Source organism: Asparagus officinalis, chromosome 1, assembly GCF_001876935.1.
Source record: "Asparagus officinalis chromosome 1, Aspof.V1, whole genome shotgun sequence".
Classification (NCBI taxonomy): Eukaryota; Viridiplantae; Streptophyta; class Magnoliopsida; order Asparagales; family Asparagaceae; genus Asparagus; species Asparagus officinalis.
This window is the reverse complement of record NC_033794.1, coordinates 71,538,726-71,563,243: the sequence shown is the minus strand read 5'-3', so window position 1 is coordinate 71,563,243 and position 24,518 is coordinate 71,538,726.

Below are 24,518 nucleotides of genomic sequence, written 5' to 3'. Positions count from 1 at the left end.
CATGAAACGAATCGAGAGGAGATTTTAGCTTTAACCCTAACTGTAGGAAGGTTTGACCAAATGGGGGGTTTGAGTGATCCTAACTATTTAAAGGTTTGATCATTCAATTTGTGGACCTCTCATTCATGAAAAAAATCGAGAGGGGATTTTGGTTGTGGTCCTAACTGTTTAAAGGCTTGACTACTCGACTCGTGGACCTCTCGTTCATTGGAGGAATCGAGAGGGGATTTTGGTTGTGGCCCTAACTATAGAAAGGTTTGACCACTCGATTCGTGGACCTCTCATTCATTGGAGGAATCGAGAGGGGATTTTGGTTATGGCCCTAACTGTAGGAAGGTTTGACCAGGTAGACAGTGGGAGTGGGAGTACAAATCATAGTGGGAGTGTTGACTTGTACTGATTACTCAGTGGGGGTTCTTGGTGTCAAGTGATAAGAACTTAACACGAAGGGGTTTGATAATTCGTCAAGGATTGACAGATCAAAATTCCAAGCATTATGTTTGGACTCTAATAATGGAAGTGTTGAGTGCACAGACGTAGCGGGAGTTCGGGTGGATTAAACCAGAAAGAATTTTAGTGGACCCCCCGTCAATTAATTTGATCAGTGAGGGATTGTATAATGGAAGACTGTAAATTGTCAACACCAGTAGGAGTTTTTTTTTGTGAGGAAAGATTGATCCAACAAAGTGATCAAATCTCATCTCAGCAAAAGAGTGCTTGGAAGTTGGTGGAATTGATCCCGACAATAAGATGTGTTTCACCCTTGAACATTCATAGTCCGAGTGGAAGTTTCTCATTTATCACTTCTTTGTAGTAACCAGGTTATCCCTAAGAATACACCATATAGCATTCTTCCTGGAACTTCCCATTACATGAATCATTCACCCCCAGATTCCTTTGCGAAACCAGGTCTAACATTGTATTTAGTTTGATGACAGGGTTATCCTTAAGAATACCAGGCATGGCTCTCTCCAGGAACTTCCTTTGAAAGAAAGGAAACAGTTTAGACTCATATACCTGTTGGAGTATATATGGAGCAGTTTATCCTTATGCACCTGTTGGAGGATTGAGAAGCAGTTTATACTCGTATACCCTTTGGAGTGTTGAGAATCAGTTTATACTCGTATACTCTTCGGAGTCTTCATTCGGCTTAATTTAGCTTTATGACTCCAGCTTCAACCAAGGTTTGGATGCTATTCTTGAGAGCAAAGCAAGCCTTAGTGGGATGAAGGATCCTCCTGTGGTACGCACAGTACTTTGGATCCGAAGTATTGTAAGCTTCCTCCGGACTTGCGATAGGCGATAGCTTGATCTTGTTGTTTTCAAATAGGGAATCGAAAATGGCTGGAACGTCTTCGTTCTTGAAGGAGTACTATTTTTGGAGTCTCGAATGCGAAGTCTTTTGTTGTCTTCGGGGTTACTATTGTGATGTCTGATTAACGTCAACAACTGCTACAGGTGTCTTCCCCTTACCACAAGAGACGAAGCTTGAGTTCAAAGGGTTAGCCGTCGGTTGGATTTTTTGGCTTTCTTCCTTCTGAGGAAACATTAGGCCTGCTCTCCATGCATATTCAACTCTTTTCAGGTGTTGGACGGTGATACTCCCATAACTTTTAAAATATCAATGGATAGGTTGTTATGACAGGTTTGGAGGATGAAGTCCTCTGTGACTGGATCTTGGTAATTCATTACCTTATTTTAAAAGAGCTTGATGAATTCGTCGACCGTCTCTTCGTCTTTCTGTTTCTCCTCGAAGAGCATTCTGATTGATATCTCGATGTCATCATCAAAGAAATTGCCAAGGAATGAGCTCTCCATGTCGTCGCAGCTGTTGATGCTTCTAAGCTTGAGACGGTGGTACCAATCGAAGGCAGGCCCATGAAAGGTGCCAACGAATGACCGAACCATCAAGCTTCATTGCCTGAGATCATGCCCAAGTGGGACTTGAAGTAGATCAGATGCTGAGTGGGCGAGCCTTTCCCATCGAACGATGTGAAGTTGATCTGGTTAAACTTCACTGGATACGGGATCGACTCCCACTTTCTTGGATAGGGACATGGAACACCGGTCTTCTTCATCTCTCGAGCAGACATCAGAGCGTTAATTTTTCTCTCGAGGTATTTCATCTTTTTGTCCTCATCTGTATCATGCTTTTGATGATTTTTGAAAGGAACAACACGGCCACCTCCGGCATTGTCATCTTCGGTGAGACTACCCCAGCGTTATTGTCTTCAGTGGGGCCACCCCTAGCGTTTTGGTCAACGGGAGGGTTATCAGCATTAAGATGTTCATCTATTTCTGAATCACTACCTACTTGGTTAGCAATGTTGTGACGGCTGGATTCACCAAGTTGATTGGACAGAGCACGAATCTGTTGGTCATGCTCTTCCTTCATCTGCATCATAGCCATTTCCAATTTGAACTTGAAGTTATCTTTTTGCTTAGCCAAAGCATCATCGATGATTTTGGCCATTTGCTCGGTGTTGATCATAAGTACGTCGTGGGATTGTCTTGGGCTGGATACCGTATTTTCAGAAGCGATTGTAGAGTTAGCATCTGATGCTTCATCATCCGAGGATAATCCCCTCTGCATTCTTTGATAATCCCTTTGTCTAATGGTTCTCGATTGCAACCGGGTTAGACGATGTGATATGAGCAGGTTAGAACTAGAAGGTCGAATTGACTTTCCTCTATCAACCATGTTAATTATGACTTTTAGAAGTTCATCATCTTGAACGACTGATCGTTTCTTACAGAAACATCTTGGCTTAGTATTTGATACTTCCGAGGAAATCCTTTGGAATACTGAGATTCTCTGTGGAGCGGTCTTGGGGCAGCTACACACTGATAATATTGCCCTGATAAGTTCGACACACGGATAATGAAAGTCCGTCTCCTGGGCACTCCTCTTTCGAGATTTTTTCATACCCTCAGCCCGATAGTACAACTCATCGGCATGATTGTCGGAGCAACATATAGTGTGCTGGCATAATTTCCTAAGTGTAACGTTATCATCATTAGACGAATATGTTTCCTTCTGGGAATACAATGATTCGTTAGCGTCTTCAAGAGTCACACGTTTGGAGTTATGTCTTTGTGAGCGCGGGACCTCAACGGGCTCTTGGACTTCGACTCACAGTCCAATGCGGTCGGTTACTAGAATTTTTCCTTTATGAGAAGGCTCAGACTTGTTGCAAGGGCGCGCGAGTGCGACACCCAGCTCGATGAGTTGCTCGGGGTTCATTCATCATGCCCAAGCGTTCTTTAACTGGAGCTTTTCCTTGATCCTCGTGCAAAGGACCTAGGCGTTTTGCTATTTCTTTCCTACCTCTGGATATGTCCATACTACCGCGGAGCTTCACCGGAGGTGCGGGATTAGAAGGAGTGAGGTCTGAACTTGACGAAAGCTAGGAACCAGCTTTGAATTTGGAATCGAGCGAGTGACACGACTGATGTCTCTTGTCGGGTAGAAGCACTGACTTGACCTTCAGCACCCAAACCTGCTTAGATCTTGGTGGCCTTTTGAACACCTCTTCTTTTTGTAATTCTTATGTTTTATGCACAAGGATCCGGGTATGTGCAAGAAGTGTGTGATGCTTCTGGATGCGCTCTTCGAGAGTAGAACGGGTTCGTTTGACACGAACCTATTTATCATTTAACGGTTGGGAGGAGGACCCCGATGCTTATTATGGCAGCGGCTTAGCCACTTGACATCTCCTGGACTTCAGATCCGCTTGGTAGAGGACCAATCCACTTGCTCCAAAGAATTAGCAAATTGATGGGTGAGATGTTGGTGGCGCCTCTGACGAGCTCTCTTCGATAAAGTTGGTGCGCCTTCAGCAGTCAACTCCTTAATGGAGCCGATATCCGGATCTGTGGCTTTGGATTCATCGGACGCCGACGACTCGTTGTGAGGTGCAACTACAGCAGCGGTAGTGGGAAGATTGCCTTCTTAGATCTTCAAATCTGAAGACCAGCAGATCTTCCGAGAGGAGGAGACCTTCTTGCACTTAAGGAGGAGAGGTGGATCTGGAGGAGGAGGAGGAGACGTACTCCTCAAACTTTTGTTGATCGAACTCGTATTCGACCTATTCAGCCATGGGGATCTTGATCGTTGGCTGCGGCACGAGAACCTTGGCAGTAAGGCTATTGGCTCCCACTGTGGTCACCAGCTTGTTTGGAGAGAAAATTGTTTTCATTGCAAAATTCATTACAACTTTGGGCGTTACAATAAATTCAGAAAAAAATAGTCTTTTTATAAGACTTTCGATACAATGAAAAGTAAAGTACAACTCTCTTTCAAACAATATGCAACAGGTGTTTATCACCTATTGCTTTTTTACGGGATCTTTTCCTGTGATGGGAACGTTGATATCCGTGGACCACCAAATGATCAGATCGGTCTAGAGTTTCGTTGATTTGTGAAGGAATAAAAAAACCGAAGCAATTATCTCAGCAACAGCGAGATAACCACTCTTCTCAAGATCGCAGCTAGGTACGATCTCAAGGGAAGGAACCAGGAACTGTAGATCTGACGAACTCTTCTTCTTTATGTTGAAGAACTCAATCCGATCTTATCCTCCTCTCTGAAATTCATGCTCCTTCAGTCTCCAATTCAGCAGGGCTTCGCCGAGGCTCGAGAATTCTAGATCCATGTAAATAAAGGCTCTAGGGCTGTATTTATAGGTTTTAGGAGCCCTGTTTTCGGATAAGAATGAATAATTTGCTCTTATCCTTAGTTGTAACCACTTTATCATGTTCTTGGATGAAATTAGATCAGTTAAAACAAATACAGGTGGTTAACAGTCGAAAAACGGCTCAAAACTGCGTAAAACTGCTTTTTGGAGCGTGTGGACACCCATCAGTGTCTCAGCCTTGGCCAAGACACTTGGGGTGTCTCGGCCTTGGCCGAGACAATCGCAGTGTCTCCGCTGAGGCTTGGGGCATTGTTTTGCACGTCCCATTTGTTGCTACTGTATCTTCATCGTTCGAACTCGGAATTGTACCATTCAAAGTGTATATGAAAGCCGACGATGAGATCTAAAAGCTCCCATGGTTGAATCATATGTAGAGTAGATGGGACTTGAGGGGCACTTCATCTTTCATAAGCGAAGCGTAGCTCCCGATCATTTCGTATCTTCGCTATTCTGTAGTTCTATTGCTTCACACGGTTTGTCGACTTACTTCATGTGTTCATCGACATCAGTTAAGCTTCTGTGACTCAGATAGTGACATTCATCATCTTCTCTCTACTTCAAGCTACGTGCGAGAGCCCATAGGTAATTTTTGACGCTTATATATATATATATATATATGCCGGATTAAAGATCGAGCTTAGAGTTTTGAAGACTTGAAGACTTGGACATCCAGATCTGATCCTCGGCAAGCATCCACGTCACAAAAGGCAGGATTTCGAGAGAGGGGAAGAACAGATCTGAGATCTACATGAGATCACACTCCGGATCTAAGCTTGGTCTTAGATCCCGAGATCCGAGCGATTATTTCCTTAGTGAACTAATCCCTCCCGGCTATTATTCCCTTCGTGGAATAATACCCGTCAAATCGTGTAGATCCGACCGGATCTAGATCGCGCGGTGGTCCACGGATTAACCCCGGCGTTGGCAAAGAACCCACAAAAGCGAGTGACCGCAAAACAGGAGCTCGCGATTTGTTCACAAGGAGAAAGTTGTAATTTTTTTTTCTTTGATTTCGTTGTAACCGGATCTAAAAAAGACCGGATCTTTTGTAACCACAAAAAGTTGTTATTTTGAGATCACAAATGGGAGAAGTGTTCCTAAGGTGACGCCTTAGATAATCATCTAAGGACGCGGTCTAAAATCACATGATTGGGCTACATTGTGAATGATCCGCTCCATTGAACCCTATCTACATATTCTAAAACCCCAACACACTAAGTTTGTGGTGAACCTATCGTCGTTTGACCCTTCATCCACTCGTATAAATTTTAACGGTTTTGAATGAATAGAACTTTTTACATGGCTCGAGTGAGGGTCAAACGACGATGAGTTCACCCCAAACTTGGTGTATTAGGGTTTTAAAATATGTAGATCAAGTTTAACGGAGCAGATCATCCACAAATATATAATTAAAATAAAAATTAGCTAAAGGAAGGATTTAGAAAACTTCTCCAAAGATAGGAGAGATTGAGATTTGAGCGCCTAAGAACGAAATCGAGATCCTTCTCTTTGTGAAACTCTTTTCATATAAACAAACACACAAAAATTCTTAGAAACAAATTGGTGAACTTTCTCTTGTTTTTCTTAGCTAAAATTATAAGCCTTGAGGACTATATAGCCTCGAAAATAGATCTCGACAAAAACTAGTCGTTACAGTAAAAGGAGCAGATCATTCTATGGTTGCTTTTATCGGTCGACCGGTTGCTTTTATCGTTCGACTGGTTACTTTTATCGGTCGACTGATAAATTAGTTGTTGCTGTAAAGAAAACAAACAGCCATGACTCGGTCGACTAAAAAGAAAAACCAGTCGACTGAAAACACTATGTTTTGTCGACTGACTCAAATGGTCGATCCACTGATAGACTATAAAAAGAAATTTTGTAAAAACTCATTCTGGCAAGTCGACTGAGAAACAAAATTGGTCGACTAAAAGCTATCGGTCGAGTGATTAAGGCAGTCGGTCGACTAAAAACTGATACACAGATTTTTGACTTTTGAAGAGCTGAATTCTAAATTCAATTTAAAATAGTAAATCAACTCCAAAAATAGTAAAACCTCGGGAAATGTTAACATATATGAAAATAAGTATGTTAGAAAAGGAATTTCTAAAATAGCACTTCCCAAATGTGAAAACTCACTATTTTGCAAAAAGGTTAAAAATACGAGTTTGTTAAACACTTGATTTTGATGAAATTATTTCAAACAAGTTTTGAGATTCTTTTCACTAGATTAATAGACTTTAGAAAAGATGTAAAATATTATTATTAAGTCAATAACCCAAAAATGCATTATTTTCTCAAAACGATGTATAATACGATAAGTCAAAAATGGCATGTATGTGTATGATTTGAGCTTTAAATATAAACACATAAAGTACAACACAAAACTACTATACCCAAGCTAGATAGCATGAAGCTCGATCTGGAAGATCCTCAGCTTGGTTGTATGGATGAAGCACGATATTGAATCTTTGACTTCGATTACGACGGCTTCATTCCAATTTTCTTCCAACCTCCTTGAATATCATCGTTAGCGTTTAATTTCAACCAACCTCCAACAGAGGATATTTGTGTAGGATACCTAACAAGCAAATGCAAATACTCAAAAAGTGATGTTAGGATTTTTTTTGTTAATCATCAAAACCAGATTAGACAATAGGCTCATAAACATGAGACCTAACAATCTCCTCCTTTTTAATGATGACAAACAATCTACACAATGAGTATGGAAACATGCATGATACCAAATGAATTTAAAATTTATAATCCCCATGCATTATACCAGTAGTAAGCAAAGTGTAGGCATCAAAAATCACCTATAGGTTTCCGCATACAGCTCAAAATGAAGAGAATGTGATGATCGCCATTATCCGAGTTAAAAGAGGATTATCCAATATCGTGCAGAAGCAAAGTGAGTCGGCAAAGCATACAAGTCATAGAAATGTCGAAACATGCGCAAAACGACTAAACAAGACCAAAACAAGACATAGTCGCTTGAAAATCACATCAAAGTGACCCTCACACCCGCGGGTCACCTTAATGTGACCCTCACTCATGCGGGTTATCTTAATGTGACCCGAACTCGTATGGGTCACCGTAATATGATCCTCGCACCCGTGGGTCACCTTAATGTGACCCTCACACCCATGGGTCACCTTAATGTGATCCACACACCCGCGGGTCACATTGAACTGACTCGCACCCTGGTTCCTGAAAACATGTATTTCGATGTTTTCTCGGGATTTGTTCATTCCAGAGCCTCCCAACTACTTGGATATCATCCCTAAATGTGGTTATGTCGTTATTAACTGAAGATGAGGCCAAATCACTTATTCTTATTCAAAAACGCTGCATCTGAAGCCTATAAATACAAGTCTATGGCCCCTATACACAGGTGATCTGAAATTTAGGCAAGGTGTTGTCACTATGAAGAGTGATCCATGAATTTTAAACAGGCTAGAAAGATCTTAACAAACTCCAGCATAAAGAAGAAGCAATTTGAAGGATCTGAGGTCTGTTTCATCATTCCTTGAGATCAGACTTTGTTTTGATCTTGAGAAGAGTAGTAATCTCACTTCATCGAGATTATTCACTTATGCGATTGTTTCCTTTGTGAAGCAAGAGCATTGAACTTTTGTTCCGATCAACCGGATCTGATTTGTGGTGGTCCACAGGTAAACCTCGGTGCAGGCAAAGATCTCATGCAAGCAGCGGGTGATAAACGTCATCTACGTGTGTTTCTAGGAAGTTGTAATTTTCTTCGTTTTATTTGGGTAAGAAAAGTCTTGGCTCACTCTTTTGAACTTGTTGTAAGTAGATAAACGATTGTAATGAATTCCATGAATAAACCAACTTTTGATGCAAACACACTGGCAACCACAGTGGGAGCCAACGGTCTCGCTGCCAAGACTGTCGTGTCGCAACCGAAGATCAAGATCTCGGTTGATTCAGCGGCCGAGTACAAGTTTGATGAAGCCAAGTTTGAGGAATATTTCTCCTCATCTTCATCAAAATCCTTCTCTCCCTGCAAATGCAGAAAGATATTATCTTTGAAGGAGGCGTGTTCACTAATGAAGGCTACAAGAGACTCCTCTCCAATTAAGGAGTTATCCAATCAAAGTACGCTAACTCTGACAAAGAGGTCTTCTCAGAGGTGACGTAACACCAAGCTCGTCAAATCGCCAAGGCATTGGAACAAGTTGACGGGGTTCGATATTACGCAAACTTGGAGTCCAGGAGGTATCAAGAACGAATCACTTCAACAGCGTGTTGCTGAAAAATCCTCCAAGCCATCGACGAAAGAATGAATACTTGTTAAAAGGAATTGTTCAACCTGGAAGGAGCGATCCAAAGGCGCCATGCACGTGCCGCACATACTTGTACCCTTTTGCAAAAGATACAAGGCATGAAGAAGGAAGAGGTGGCCAAAACACCACCAAAACCATGCCAAGTCTGGAGGCCAAAGTCCAAAACGGCATTAAAAACAACTCCGACAGCGGCTGAAAAGATCAAAAATCTTGAGTAACTTCAGGGTGACTCGGCCAAGAGCGGGTCACTTCAGGTTGACTCGGCCAAGTGCGAGTCACTCCATGGTGACTCGCGCCAAGCCTGAGTCACCTCAAGGTGTCCCGCACCTAATTCGCCTCCCGTAGCCGTTTCTCCGCTTCCGTCGAACCTCGTTCCTGTTCCAGTTGATCCTGTACCCCTAGAGAAGTCTCACGACAGTGTTGACTTATCTAAATTCAAGGCTACGATGGTGGACCGTCTTAGTACTTTGTACAAAGATTAAGGCAAAGCTCCGGTGAACAAAACCTGAGTAGTTCCTCAGGCTGGGGGTCGTGCAAATACTCCCGTCAAGCCAACGGCTGCTCAAAGTTGTCCCGCCGTCTCCAAACAAACTAGGGAACCTCATTGTACATGTTCGTGTGTCGTGCATAAGAGAATTCTTGTCGCCTCTCACATAGGGTTCGTGTCGAAGCTCAGGAGCCCGTTGAGATTCTACACTGGCAAGGGGGTAGTTCCAAACGTGCGACTCCTGAGAATGCCAATAAGGCCTTACACTCCCAGAAGAAGACGTGTCCGTCAAAAGACAACGCCATACCTAGGGAATCGAACTGGTGGTCGATAGGTTGCTCTGGTCATCATGCGGATAAGTTGCACAATTAGGCTGGGGTGTGAACAAATCTCAGAATAGGATTGTCCAAAAAATGAGTTCTCATTGTCCATACGTGAGACTTATTAGGATAGTATTATCAAAATGTAGCTGCCTCAAGACCACTCCACCGAGGGTCTTGATATTCCAAAGGCTTTCCACCGAAGTACCAAAACCCAAATCAAGGCGCTTCTGCAAGAGAAGATTGGTCGTTCAAGATGACGAACTCCCAAAAGTTACCGTCAACATGGCCGATAAAGGAAAGTCAACACAACGTTCCAGTCCCGACTCTTTTCCAGGGATATCCCAGCGTATAACTCGGCTCCGACAGGGGACGATCAGACGTAGGGATTATCAGAGGATGCAGAAAGGACTATCCTCATATGATGAAGTATCAGACATTTGCTCTGCAGTCGTGTCTGACGATATAGTGTCTAGCATTGGACTTACTAGAGAGGCATTCACAATCACTCCTGATCAGTTTGCTCAATTACTTCAAGAAGCTCTAACCAAATAACGTGAAGAAATTAGAACTAAAATGAAGATAGAGATGGAGTTGGCCATGCAGTAAATGAGAGAGTTGCAGGCTTAAAGACTTCGACCACCAGAGTCCAGTCAGCGGGTTGAGTCTAGCCGTCGTACTACACCTGTCACGCCCATTCAAAACGGTGCAGACGATAGTGATCTGGAAGTGGATGAAGTCGTCATTGCTGATTCACCCCTCAATAACACTAGGGGTGGTTTAAATGATCCTCCCAATAATAATAACACTGGGGGTGGTTCAATTGCACCCCTCAATAGCACTGGGGGTGGTTCAATTGATTTTTCTTAATGTCCTTCGAAAGAAGATGTCGACGAGGACAAGAAGATGAAAGAGCTGGAGAGTAAGTTCAGCGCCTTAATGTCCGCTCAAGAAATTAAGAAGACTTGCATTCCGTGTCCATACCTAAGGGAGTAGGAATCGATTCTCTACCCGTCGAAGTTCAATTTAGTTAACTTCACGCTATTCGACGGAAAAGGCTCGCCCACTCAGTACTTGATTTATTTCAAGTCCCACCTGAGCATAATCTCTGGCAATGAGCCTTTGATGGTTCGGTCATTCGTTGGCACCCTTCGCGGGGCCGCCTTCAATTGGTACCACCATCTTAAGCCAGGGAGTGTCAATTGCTATGGCGACATGGAAAATCGGTTCCTCAACAACTTCTTCGATGATGACATCAAAGTATCAATCGGAGCTCTGCTGGAGGAGAAGTAGAAGGATGGGGAGTTAGTTTATAGCTTTGTCAAACGCTTCTGTAATAAGGTAATGAATTGCAGGGATCCTATTATAGATGGGTTCATCTTACAGACATGTCACAACAATCTCTCCATTAATGTTCTGGAAGCCCTGGTGGTCATGCCATCCAAAACCTAGGAGTTAAAACTACATCGTGAACAGGCCGAATGCTTTCTCAAAAGAAAGAAGGCTGAGAGAGTCCAACCGATAGCGCCTGCAACTGTTGTTGATGTTAATCAAATATTACAGTAACAATCGTAGCAACAATCACCACAACAGTCGCCTCAAACGCAGCGGTACTCCTTCAAGGATGATGAGGTTCCAGCCATCTTCAAGTATCTCCTGAACAACGACAAAATTGATCTTCCACCTATTAAAAATCAGGAGGAACTCAACAAGAGTTGAGACCCAAAATACCGTGCGTACCACAAGAGAGTTCTTCATCCCACCAAGGCTTGATTCACTCTCAAAAATAGAATCGAAGCCTTGATTGACACCGACATCATAACGGTGAAACAAGCCAAATAATAACGGCACCACACTCCAAAAAGTATATGAGTATAAACTACTCCTTCCAAGACTCCTATGAGTATACGAATATAAACTACTTCTTCCGAGATTCCGACAAGTATACGAGTATAAACTACTTCTCTCAGATTCTGAAAAGTATATGAGTATAAACTACTCCTTTCAAGACTCCGACGAGTATACGAGTATAAACTGTTTCTTTCGAGATTCCGACAAGTATACGAGTATAAACTACTTCTCCTAGACTCCAACAAGTATACGAGTATAAACTACTTCTCCCAGACTCCGATGAGTACAAGTGTATAAACTGATTCTCCCTTTCCTCCGACGGGTATACTAGGTTAAACTGCTTCCCTTATTTCTAACAACGATAAGTTCCTAGAGAATATTACTCTTAATATTCTTAATGATAACCCGACAATATGGTCGAATATAATTGGATTCAAGTTCGTCGAAGAGCTGGGGGTGGAATACCTCAATGCATTCTAATAGAAAGTTCCTGGAGAATACTACACATAGTATTCTTAAGGATAACCCAAAATAGGTTATTCATGGTGAAAACCAATCATCAGAATAATTCATTCTTACTCATGATTAAGAACCTCCCGCTGTGGCTATTTAATCATTTCCAAGATGATTAAAACCCTCCCACTGTGACTTTCCGAGCACTCTTTCATTGAGATGAGATTTAATGACCTCATTCGGTCAATCTTTCCTCACAAAATTTCCACGACGTAACTATGGAGTGCTTAATGATTCATGGTCCTCCACCACAAAGTCCCTCACTGATCAAATTAACTGACAGTGAGTCCACCAAATTTTTTCCGGCTAAGTCCATCCAAACTCCCACTGTGTTTATGCACTTAACACTCCCAATGTTAAAGTTCCAACATGGTACTCAAAAGTTCAAGTTGCTGATCCATGACAATTAACAAACCCCTTTCATGTTAAGTCCTTGTCACTTGACACCAAAAACCTTCACTGAGTGATTTGTACAAGTCAACATTTCCCACTGTTACTTGTACCTCTACTCCCACTGTTTCTTGGCCAAACCTTCCTACAGTTAGGGCCAAAGCCAAAATCCCCTCTCGATTCCTTTCATGAATGAGAGGTCCATTTTCAAATTGAATGATCAAACCTTTAAATAGCTAGGGTCGTCTCAAACCCTCATTTGGTCAAATCTTTAAACTGTTAGGACCAAAGCCAGAATTTTCTTTCAATAAATGAGAATCTTCCACCCACATCAGGTGATCAAACCTTCCTGCAGTTAGGGTCATTTTAAAATTCCCGCTTGTTCATACCTTTAAACAGTTAGGGCTAAAGTCAAAATTTTATCTTGATAAACAATAAATTCATCTTCAGGTTGGGTAACCAATCCTATAAAGTTTGGGTTATCTAGATCTTTTTAATTCTCGGAGTGGAGACCCCACTCTTAGTTTCACCTTCAAGATTCTCGAAGTGGAGATCTCACTTTGAGTTTTGTTTGTAGGTGGAGGTAGAATATAAAATTTTTCCTCTCTAGCATCGGGTTTTTCTTTGCCCCAAGAGAAGGCAGGCAGGAGATAAAATATAAAAAATTTCCTCTCTGGCATCAGGTTTGTCTTTGTCCCAAGAGAAGACACAATCTTTCAACATCCAAAATCCATGCCTTACATGCATAGGGGACTTTATGTCGATCCCTAAATAGAGATAAGTCTGCATCTAACACATACTATTGGGTTGTCCGTTCCCGTGAAAACGATCAAGTCTACGTATTCAACATCGTAGCGACAAAAATCCATTCCTTTTACGCATGAGAGACTTTTTCACGATCCCTAAATAGAGATAAGTCTGAATCTAACACATGCTGCCGGGTAGCGTATTCCCATAAAAATGGCAAAGCCCACGTATTCGACATCCTGGCAGATTGTTATTAATAACGTTGAAATCCATGCCTTACATGCATGGGGACCTTTATCTCGATCCCTAATTAGAGATAAGTCTATGCCTAACACACGTTACTGGTTAGTCCTTCGTCATGAAAAGGACACCAGAATCCATGTCTGGGGGACTTTAACTCGATTCCTAATTAGAGATAAGTCTACGCCTAACACGCATTGCGGTTAGCCTTTTACCATAAAAATGACACCAGAATCCACGTCTGGGGGACTTTATCTCGATCCCTAATTAGAAATAAGTCTATGCCTAATACGCATTGCCGGTTAGTCTTTTACCGCAAAAAAGATACCAGGATTCATGCATAGGGGACCTTATCTCGATCCCTAATTAGAGATAAGTCTATGTCTAACACACGTTGTCTGGTAGTCTATTCCCATAAGAAATACGAAGTCTATGTATTCAATATCGTAGCACTAAGAGTGTTAACTCTTTTAGTATAACATTACATGTAGAATGGACTTAGATAATTCATATACTAGCCCGACTCAAACGGTAGTCGGTAAAGGCTCGTCAAACCCGTTTATGGCTAAGGGTTTGCTAAAAATCCTATAAGTATTATGGTTATTTATTCTAAACAAAATGAGTAATCTTAATAAGGTACAAAAGTCACTGACACACCAACTTCACCAGTCGGTCTTGTGACTTGAACACCCGGGAGAACATCAATTCCAGCCAACGTTTCCACGAAGGACCTTGGACACATTCGCAGTGGTAGTCGTATTAGCTCCAATAGCTGGTCCTATAATCAAAACTCCCCTATGGTTAAGCAAATAACTAGCGGGACATAAAGATAAGATCCATACCTGCAGATGAACCAGCATTAACGATTGGTCCTGCAACCTCTACACATAGGCATGTCAATCGTTACAACGCCGGTCGAGCTTAAACTATGTAGGCTCCAGTTAACGTATGAGTATAAACTGTGTTCATACCGATCAACACGTTACAGCACAAGTCAACACCGATCAACGCGTTGCAATGAAGGTCAACACCGGTCAATGCATTATAACAAAGGTCAAATGTCGGTCAACATGTTACAATGAAGGTTAACACCGATCAACGCGTCGATAATTTTGCCAAAATAAGGCTCAGGATAATTCTCAATGCCAAATTAACCCTGAGGAGCTCAATTGCGATTTAGATATAAACTCCCAACGAAGATGATCAATTCAACGTTAATTCAATAACATGAGCTAATTCAGATATCAACACGCCAGTCTCAGTTCAAGATTTCAACAACGGTCAGATGATAAACGTAGCACCAAAAGAATTTTAACTATTTGACAAAATACTAAATAGACTAAAAGCTGAAGAAGTCGACGAATTGAAGGTTGGGCATATCATATCCAAAGTATTCTAGGCTCCTCTATAAAAAAGAGACTAAAACACTTTGGAGGGGGTATCTGTAGGCGTCAAAAATCACCTATAGGTTTGTAGGCGTCTAAAAATACCCATAGGTATCCACATGCAGCTCGAGACAAAGAGAAGGCAATGGACGTCATTTTCTAAATCTAAACAGGATTATCCAAAGCCGTAAATAAGCCAACGAGTGCATGAAGCAAGTTAGCCAAGCGTACAAGTCAACAAAATGACAAAGTACGCAAGATGACGGAACAACGGAGCAAGACCAACCTGGAGAATCCCTCTGGCAGCCGAGCCGCACCAAAAAGCTTGGCTAAGGTCAGCCGGGACAGCCTGGCTGTCCCACGCCCAAGTCGGGTTAGTAGAGACCATCCCGCGTCTACGTGGGACATCGTGATCTGTTGTGCATCCAACTGCCTGAAACGTGTTTTTGACAGTTTTGTTGATATTTCTCAGGATTTGTTCGTTCCACAGTGTCCCAACTGACTTGATATCATATCCAAATGTGGTTAGGTCATTGTTAACTGAAGATATGGTCAAATCCCTTATTCTTATCCAAATAACCGCATCCAAGGCCCTATAAATACGAGCCTAGGACTTTCTTTCAAGGGGGGCGAACTATTATCAAGATGAGGAGGTGTTGCCGAACTTCAAATCTAAGAGCCACGAATTTCAGAGAGGAGGAAGAGATCTTGGCGAGTTCTTCGGTATAAAGAAGGAGAGTTCGATAGATCTGAAGCCCCGTACCCCCATTCCTTGAGATTAGGCTTGGTCTTAATCTTAAGAAAAGTATCGATTTCACTTGGTCGAGATCAATACTTTAGCAATTGCTTCCTTCGTGAAGTGAGAGCTCTAATCAATAATTCTATCAACCAGATCTGATCCGTAGGCGGTCCACGGATAAACCCGGCACAGGGAAAGATCCCACGTAAGCAATAGGAGATAAACTGCTGTTGTGTGGTATTTGAAGGAATTGTAATCTTTATATTTTCATTGTGTAAGAAGATCTTATGGAAAGATTAACTTTTTATTTATTTGTGTTTATTATAATGACTGAAGTTGTAATAGATTCAAGACAATGATAATAGCAATTTTTGAACCAAACACGCTAGTGACCACAGTAGGAGCTAACAGCCATTCTGCGAAGGCTGATGTGTCGTAACCTCGGATCCAGATCCCGGTTAACGTAGAGGTCGAGTATGAGTTCGACCAGGCCAAGTTCGAGGAGTATCTATCGTCCTCCTCCACCAGATACTCCACACCTTGCAACCACAAGAAGATCAACGCCCCCGCTGCCGTCACGGTCATACCTTGCAACACCCCTATGGCTGAAGCTTCTGATCTAAACTCCTCAATCAAGGATATGACCGCTGGAGTCATGATAATCCTATCAAAGAGGGCACACTAAAGGCAACGCCAATGCCTCACGCGCTAATTCGCCAATGCTTTGGAGCCTTTCAACGGGATCTGCTATGATGCAGATCTGAAACTCAGAAGGTGCCAAGTATTCTAGCAGTGAACAAACACCCACTCCTCCAAATCATCAACAAGTGAATGGATCCAAGTCAAAATGACTCATTCAAATCTTGAGGAACGCATCCAGAAACAACACATACTGCTTGTGCACGTGCGAATTATTGTGCAAAAAGCACAAAAGATGCAGAAGAAGGACTGTAGGCTGTCTAAAAATCACAATAGATAGTTGATCCCCCATTAAACACCGATGATAGAAGTTACAATCTGACGACTTCTAGAAGGTTACAATTTGAGGACATTCACGTAGAAGGCTACAATCTGACGACCTTCACGACAACTGATGAAAGCTCTAATTCAACAACCTTCACAATCAACATCGCGAGTTACAATCTGACGACTCTCATATTTTCAAGGAGCCAAGACGAAGATTACCAGAGGACGATCTGTACAAAGCTCTAGCAAAAGAGACTACAAATTGACGGTCTCTTCATATTAGAATGCAGATATCTCTCAAACCGTAAGGAATTTGGCGAAACAGAGGAAACGAACCGAAGCCTTCAGCTCGGTTCGATTCGAATGGCCCCGTCTCGTCGAGATAGCCGATTTTCATATATAATTCGTCCAATTCCGACTTACAGTTTGAAAGTTATGACCTGTTCTTCGTAGCAAATTATGTTCTGAAGTCCGTCTGCAAGACCGGACTTCGTCAGAACATTGGACTTAGCTTGAAGCTCGCCAAGCCCACCTAAGGTTCGCCTATGCATTACAGAGTCAAAATGGACAGGTCGAACCAGTGTTATAACCTCAAAACGCAGAGGTTATCCTTGTGATATAACATCAAAACGCAGAGTTACAGCCCAAGTCTGCGTTTTCAGCCTAAAACGCAGAGTTCACCTCTAAAATGGCCTAACTGTGCGTTTTCAGCCTAAAACAGGCTCAACTCTGCGTTTTCAGCCTAAAACGCAGAGTTCATCTCTAAAACAGCATGACCTGTGCGTTTTCAGCCTAAAACAGGCCCAACTCTGCGTTTTCAGCCTAAAACACAGAGTTCATCTCTAAAACGCATGCGGCCTGTGCGTTTCGACTCCCAGCGAGCGCCCAACTCTGCATCTCATCTCTAAGACGCAGAGTTAAGGTCCGAACGCAAGCGGCCCTTGCGTTTTCAACTCCCAGCGAGCGCCCAACTCTGCGTCTCATCTCTAAGACGCAGAGTTAAGGTCCGAACGCAAGCGACCCTTGCATTTTCAACTCCCAGCAAGCGCCCAACTCTGCGTCTCATCTCTAAGACGTAGAGTTAAGGTCCAGAACGCCCAGATTGGCATTTTGACTCGTTCAAAGCACTAACAGAACGGTTTCAAAACCGTTTTCCCCACGATTTAGGGAGCTGTTTAAGAGGGGGGGTTACACCCCACTCAGCCTATTGAGGAGCAAATTAAGGGGGTAGTTACCACCCTTAATCCCCTATAAATAGTGGAAAACTCAACTGAGTTCGGGATCCTTCTTTTTAGGGGAGCAAGGGAGAGATCGGCATTCATCCTTTGGAGCATTCCTTGAAGCCTTCGGCCTTGGCTTGAGAACCGAATCTCGGTTCAAATCAACTCTTTTTCAAGAGTTTCAAACTCGATCAGATTTTTCTCTCATCAAAAAAGGGAAATTCGGTCAAGGGCTGGCTTTTTGGACCTGAGGATTGGCAGCAAAGAAGAGCATTGGTTCTTTGACTGGAGCTTTAGAGGTCGACAACAGGAGCTTCTTTATTCTTGGCTTATTAACCAAACTTTCGGTTTAAATCAACTCTTTCATAGAGATAAACTCGTTCAGAGTGATCAACTCGTCCAGAGTTTCCAACTTGCTCTGCCAGTTCTTCTAAAACTGGCTCTGAGTTATTAACTCGTTAAGAGTTATTTTTTAAGACTTGCCACGCAAGTTCTCCACAGCGTCAAATCATGAGGAGAAAATCACGTTCCAGTGAATCAAGACGTTCGGATCGTCAACGAGAAGCAAACTCGACGCGAGCATTCGAGGGAGGCATCTTATCGCTACCAAGAAGAACCCAGTTTTAAACAAAGGGGAGAATCAAATTCATTCTCCTCTCTTTTGTAATCGGAATCCAAATTTTAATTGATTTTGAGAGGAATACAAGTCAAAATTTTCTTTCATTGTCTTTTTACTGCAAATTTCTAACAAACAAAAGATGGCGACTCCGCTGGGGACTAGCTTCTCTGATGAAGAAGTGGTAGCGCAATCCGACGTTAAGCTCGCTAGAACGACTGTTGAAACTCTAATCATCGAGTTCGATCAAGCCAAGTATGAGGAGTTACTCTCCTTCGGATCCCTTAGCCCCAAGGCTATGCGCAAGATCCGCAAAATCTTCAAGGAGACTAAAGCTCCAATTTTTGCTCCCTCCTTTAGCCAAGATTGCTCGAGTAGCCCCTCCTCCAAAGGAGTGGGCTCAGTTTATGCCAAACACATCTCTCAGTGGTGCATTGTGCAATCAAAACGCAGCCTTCAGAGGCGCGTTCCAACATTAAAACGCAGACCTCAAAACTATGTTAGTCTGGCTGAACGCAACTCTCAAGAGTGCGTCCCAGAACTAAAACGCAACTCTCAGGAGTGTGTTCCAATATTTAAACGCAGACATCAAACCTACGTTGATCTGGCTGAACGCAACTCTCAAGAGTGCGTCCCAGAACCAAAACGCAACTCTCAGGAGTGCGTTTCACAAACTGAACACAACTCTCAGGAGTGCGTTTCAGAATCCGAACGTAGATCGCAGGACTGCGTTTCACTAGCAAAACGCAGACTTTGGTCTTGTGTTAATCAAGCTAAACACGACCCTTGTGTTCCTTCTTTGGAACACGATGTGATTCGTCGTGTTCAAAATGATCAACATGGATTTAAAATTCATGTTTACCAAGAACCAGTCCCATCCTTTAACGGACAGGGGGTTCCATCTTTACCCTCACGCTCCGTGAGAGGTTCATCCCAAGTCTCTGACTTGCGGGAATTGCTGTCGATGTTCAACCGACCGACGAATGTCGTTTTGCTCAATAATCGACGACACAGGAAGAAGACTTTAGAGGATGAATACCTTGGAGTCACTTCTAACATGGTTGGTAGAGGGAGATCATCAACCCTTAGTTCTGACGAGTTAGAGACAGATCGTTCTCCAAGCGTCAGAGAAATCACTAACGAGTTTGAAGGAGTCTACCAACCCACTCGGACGCGAACAGGAGCCATTCCCCCTGTCAACTATCGGAGTTTAGCCAAAGGAACTAATTCCGATGACGAACACTCAGCCATTGCGGAGTCCCAATCATCAAGCTCTTTCGTTGGGCATGAGAGCTTCGCCCACATCACTACTGCAAAGGGGACTATTGGCGACGGACAAATCCGTCGCCAAAAGTCAAAATTCCGTCGCTAAATGTTTTAGCGACGGAAAAATAGAAATTCCGTCGCTAAAACACCGTCACTATATTCAGGGTAGCTAAATCAACATTTAGCGACGGCCAATCCGTCGCTAAATATCACCGACGGGTATATAGCGACGGAAAATCCGTCGTTTATGTAGATTTTTTTGACGACGGAATTTTCCGTCGCTATATATTTAATCGTCGCTATTTATTATTGGCGACGGAAAATCCGTCGCCAAATTCTACTTTTTTTGGCGACGGAAAATTCGTCGCTATATTTTTTGGTGACGAAAAACCCGTCGCCAAAAGTTGTACTAGTACATGTTGGCGTGTCAGTTTTCCGTCGCTAAAAGAGCTTTTAGCGACGGATATTCCGTCGCTAAAAGTAATCTGAAATTTTTTAAAAAATTATTTGAAAATTTGAAATTCCTGTACAATATATTTCACAGTGATAACACAATAATAACATGTACAATAAATTTACACAACACAAGCACATATAACACATTTCATTCTCACGCATATATAACAATTATTTCACTAAAAACATAATAAATATCCCAACATTATAAATGTTATTTATACAGCACACCCATTGTTTTCAATGTTAAAACAAGTAAAATCAATCCCGATCATCATCATCCTCATCACCAACTCCACCTTGTCGAGAAGTCTCAGCCTAAAAATATAAATAAAACGTTATAGAGCAATACGTACATCATCAAAAACTGAATTTTACAGTAAAGTAACAAATTATAAAACAACAAGGCATGACATGCAAGTATAGCAATAATAGAGTATCATGGCATATTCTTACATGTTATATGATTCAGAGAGAGTATCATGGCATATTTTTATGTATTATACGCAAGCACGCACATGTTTTTAACAACGCACGCACACACTCTAACCTCACCCGCACACACGCACACACCTGTACCTATCTCCACCAATACGCACACACGCACGCACGAGTACCCAGCTCAACCCAATCCCCACACTACCCCCTCCCCCACCACGACCAAACCCAACATCAAGCACGCACATAACGATCACGACAATACAACACATGCAACACCACAACACAACAATAACAACACCACCACCACCACAATAACAATCCCCCAACCCCACCCACCAACCAACCAAACTCCTACCCCCTCACTATCCAATACAACCATCGCTACGCATGCACGCACCATCAACACCACCATCACATAAAAACATTAAGTATATAATTTTAGTTGTGTTTCGGAGAGAGATATAGTTTGTGTGTAACAGTTTGTGTGATATCATTTAGTCACACGGCATACTCGTAACTAAGTAAGAATTTTATATTTAATTCAATATATATATATATATATATATATATATATATATATATATATATATATATATATATATATATATATATATATATATATATATATATATATATATATATATATATATATATATATATATATATATATATATATATTACCTGATCCGCCAAAAACCGTCTTCTATATGCCTCCTGAGAATCAGGAGGCAGAGTCGATATGAACTGGGCGAATTCCAGCTCCCTCTGCTCCCGGCGCCTCCGTTCTTCCTCCGCCATCTGGAGTAGCTCCGACTCCCGACGCAGCTACCAATCTTCCATCGCTTTCATCCGCTGCTCCATAGTCGGGTCTTGAGAAGAACTGCATCCTGGTGGAGCTGCAGACTCGTAGGTGCTACTGGACTCGTACGGCCGATGCTCGGATCCTCTCCACCTGTATCTGTTCTTCCTACTCGGTCCAATGACCGTCTCGATGATGCTATCCTCCTCCTCTCTACTTAATCGGGTCGGAGTGTTAGAATCGACCTGAGTCTGTGATAATTGCTCCTGCACCTTAGCATGTAATTTCTCCTGCGATATACCAAAACAACCCGGTCAATTCTAACACATTTAAAATGCATTGTTATAAAAATTAAATATACAAATTAACTGCTACTTACAGCCAGATCCCGGTTCTGCGCTTTCTTCACTTCATCGGCATAATTTGGACTCCAACCAGTCAGAATACGATCTGCAAAATGCTCGAGATCTCCCCTTCCCTATTTTATTCACATATATCATTAACTCATAACACATAAATTATACTCAAATTGATAACCTAAGAGCTAATATATTATATACCTCAAGCGCCAATTGATGATAATGCTGGCTGAAGGACCTGGAGCTCCCGTGATGCTCGTAACTGCGGTGCGCATTGCGGTTCCTCCTTGCTGTTTCAGCTTGATCCTGCAAAACAATGTTAAATAGATATAATATAGATTTCAAACAATAAACGAAAATATATACTGCAATAATACCTGAATTTCGGTTGTGTCCCAATAATCGCAAAGTGCAAAAAATCTACCCCATCTACGCGCTCGTCAAGATGCCAGTAACGCTCCCAATCTTCTGTTCTTTGAATAAAATATTTCTTCTTTAGCTCAAACTGCCACCTCTTGAACGATAGATTGATTTGCGTGAAGCAGTAAGTCCAGGCACAAGCGTAATCGTCAAGAAAGAAAAATCGCTTCAGCATACAATGAAAAAAGAGATACAAATCAGTGTGTTAAACAAAATAATAAAATGACTAATAATTATGAGAATTAAAATAAATGACTCACACATATATATCTCCAACAAGCCACCAGCGCATCAATCCGCTGCGACTTCCATGTCAAAAATATGTTGAAGAAATCATGTCTCCTGGCTAAAGCGGCGAGGAAATTGTTGAATGAGTTAGCAAATGGCCCGACAGGCACGCCGTTCTCCCATCGGATCACGGCCCTCCGATGAATATCTGGGATGAGGTTCTGTGGCTTGGTACCACTGCGGCCACGCCTAGTAGGTCGCTCGGTACCTATGAAAAAATGAAATTCAGGCAAAATATAAATCAATCAATATCGATAATACAAATTAAAATATTAACAGATAAACTATAAAAATCTATACACACCTTTCAATTCGAGGCATCTACGCCTTGCTTGTTCATACCTATGTTGTGCGATAGGTCGCAAATCATGATAAGCATCCCAATCCCCCTTCACCTTGGCCGGGTCGTGGGCTCGCTGATCCGGAATAGAATCCAGGATCAACGAGGGTCTCTGCATCAGGTGGAGCATCTCCTCGTCCTGTGTCCTGTAGCGGCGAGTCATGTGTAGCAGCGATGCGGCCTGCGTAGGAAATGTTAAAAAATAATGTTAGGCTCGTATTAATAGTTTATAGAAATATACAGATATAATAAATAAATAAAAATACCTAACGTAGAGCCATGTACGTCGCCTCCAGAATGTCTACCAAAAAGTCTCTCAAGCGCTCTCTTACGTAATCCTTTTGTCATCTATACTTTGAAAACATAATGAGTACCCAACAAAACTATAATACATGACAAAAACTGATACATGATAACCAGTCAAACAGATAATATAAAGGCAATACTATAATACATAACACAAACTTATACATGATAACCAGTCAAACAAATAATGTAAAGGCAATACTATAATACATGACACAAACTGATACATGATAACCAGTCAAACAGATAATATAAAGGCAATACTATAATACATGATAAAAACTGATACATGTTAACCAGTCAAACAGATACATGAATGTTCTTTTTAAATCATAACCAAGTATTATATTATTATGATGATGTTGAGGCTCTACTCTGCAACCGTGTGCGGTTAGCCTGCGACCGTGTGCGTGCCGACAAAAGGACTGTCCTTATAGTTTTATCGACTCTACCGGGGACTCGTTTTTTGACTTTACGCCTTGGCTCACATATAATCACAGGTACATCAGGGCGCGCCAGTGCAATTTCATCCACCAGATTATTTTGTGTCAAGGAAAACTCAACAACTGTTTCGTCGGCCAAGATAACATCTTCGTGATCTTCGTCAGACACGGCTTCATGAATTTAGGATCTAGGCGGATTCTTAAGGACAACCCATTCGTCATTTTTCATTATATCTTTGACATAAAAGCACTGTTTGGCGTGAGCAACTAACATGTACTTTTCAGTCTGATATATTTCCTTGTTAAGATTAACGAGTGTGTAACCGTAGTCATCCTTCGCCTTTTTCAGCTCACTCCAACGAACCTTAAACATCACATGTCTGACTTCATTATTAATCCCATAGAAAATCTCCACAATGTCTTCTACCTGACCGTAGCAATAGATTTCACCTTGTATCGGATTTAGATCTTTTGAACTAGCGTATGACAGTTGCGAGAAGGAGCAGAACACACCGCTATTTTGCGTTTGTCGTCTCTCTTCGAAACCGATGGTGTTAAACCTAAAGCCGTTGATACAGTAGCCTCCATAACGCTTTACCACGTTAGAAGGACCTCTGGCATATAAACATATTTTCTCAGGCAGGTTAACCCCATTCGTAATACGTCGGTCAACCTTTAAGAAAAGAAACAAATAGTTTAAATATCTGTTGGCAGGCACATATTTGATATACGAATCAGAAATGTAAATAAATCTTACTTCACCCTTCAGCCATGCAGGGAATTGTCTAGAGTGTGTGTCCATAACTCTTTTATTTTTTGTTCTGCATTTAAGAATAGTCTTGACATATCGGAAGTGAAGCCTAGAATAAAATCATTTATAACAGTTAAATAGAGATAGTTATTGTGATGTGATATGATCTGA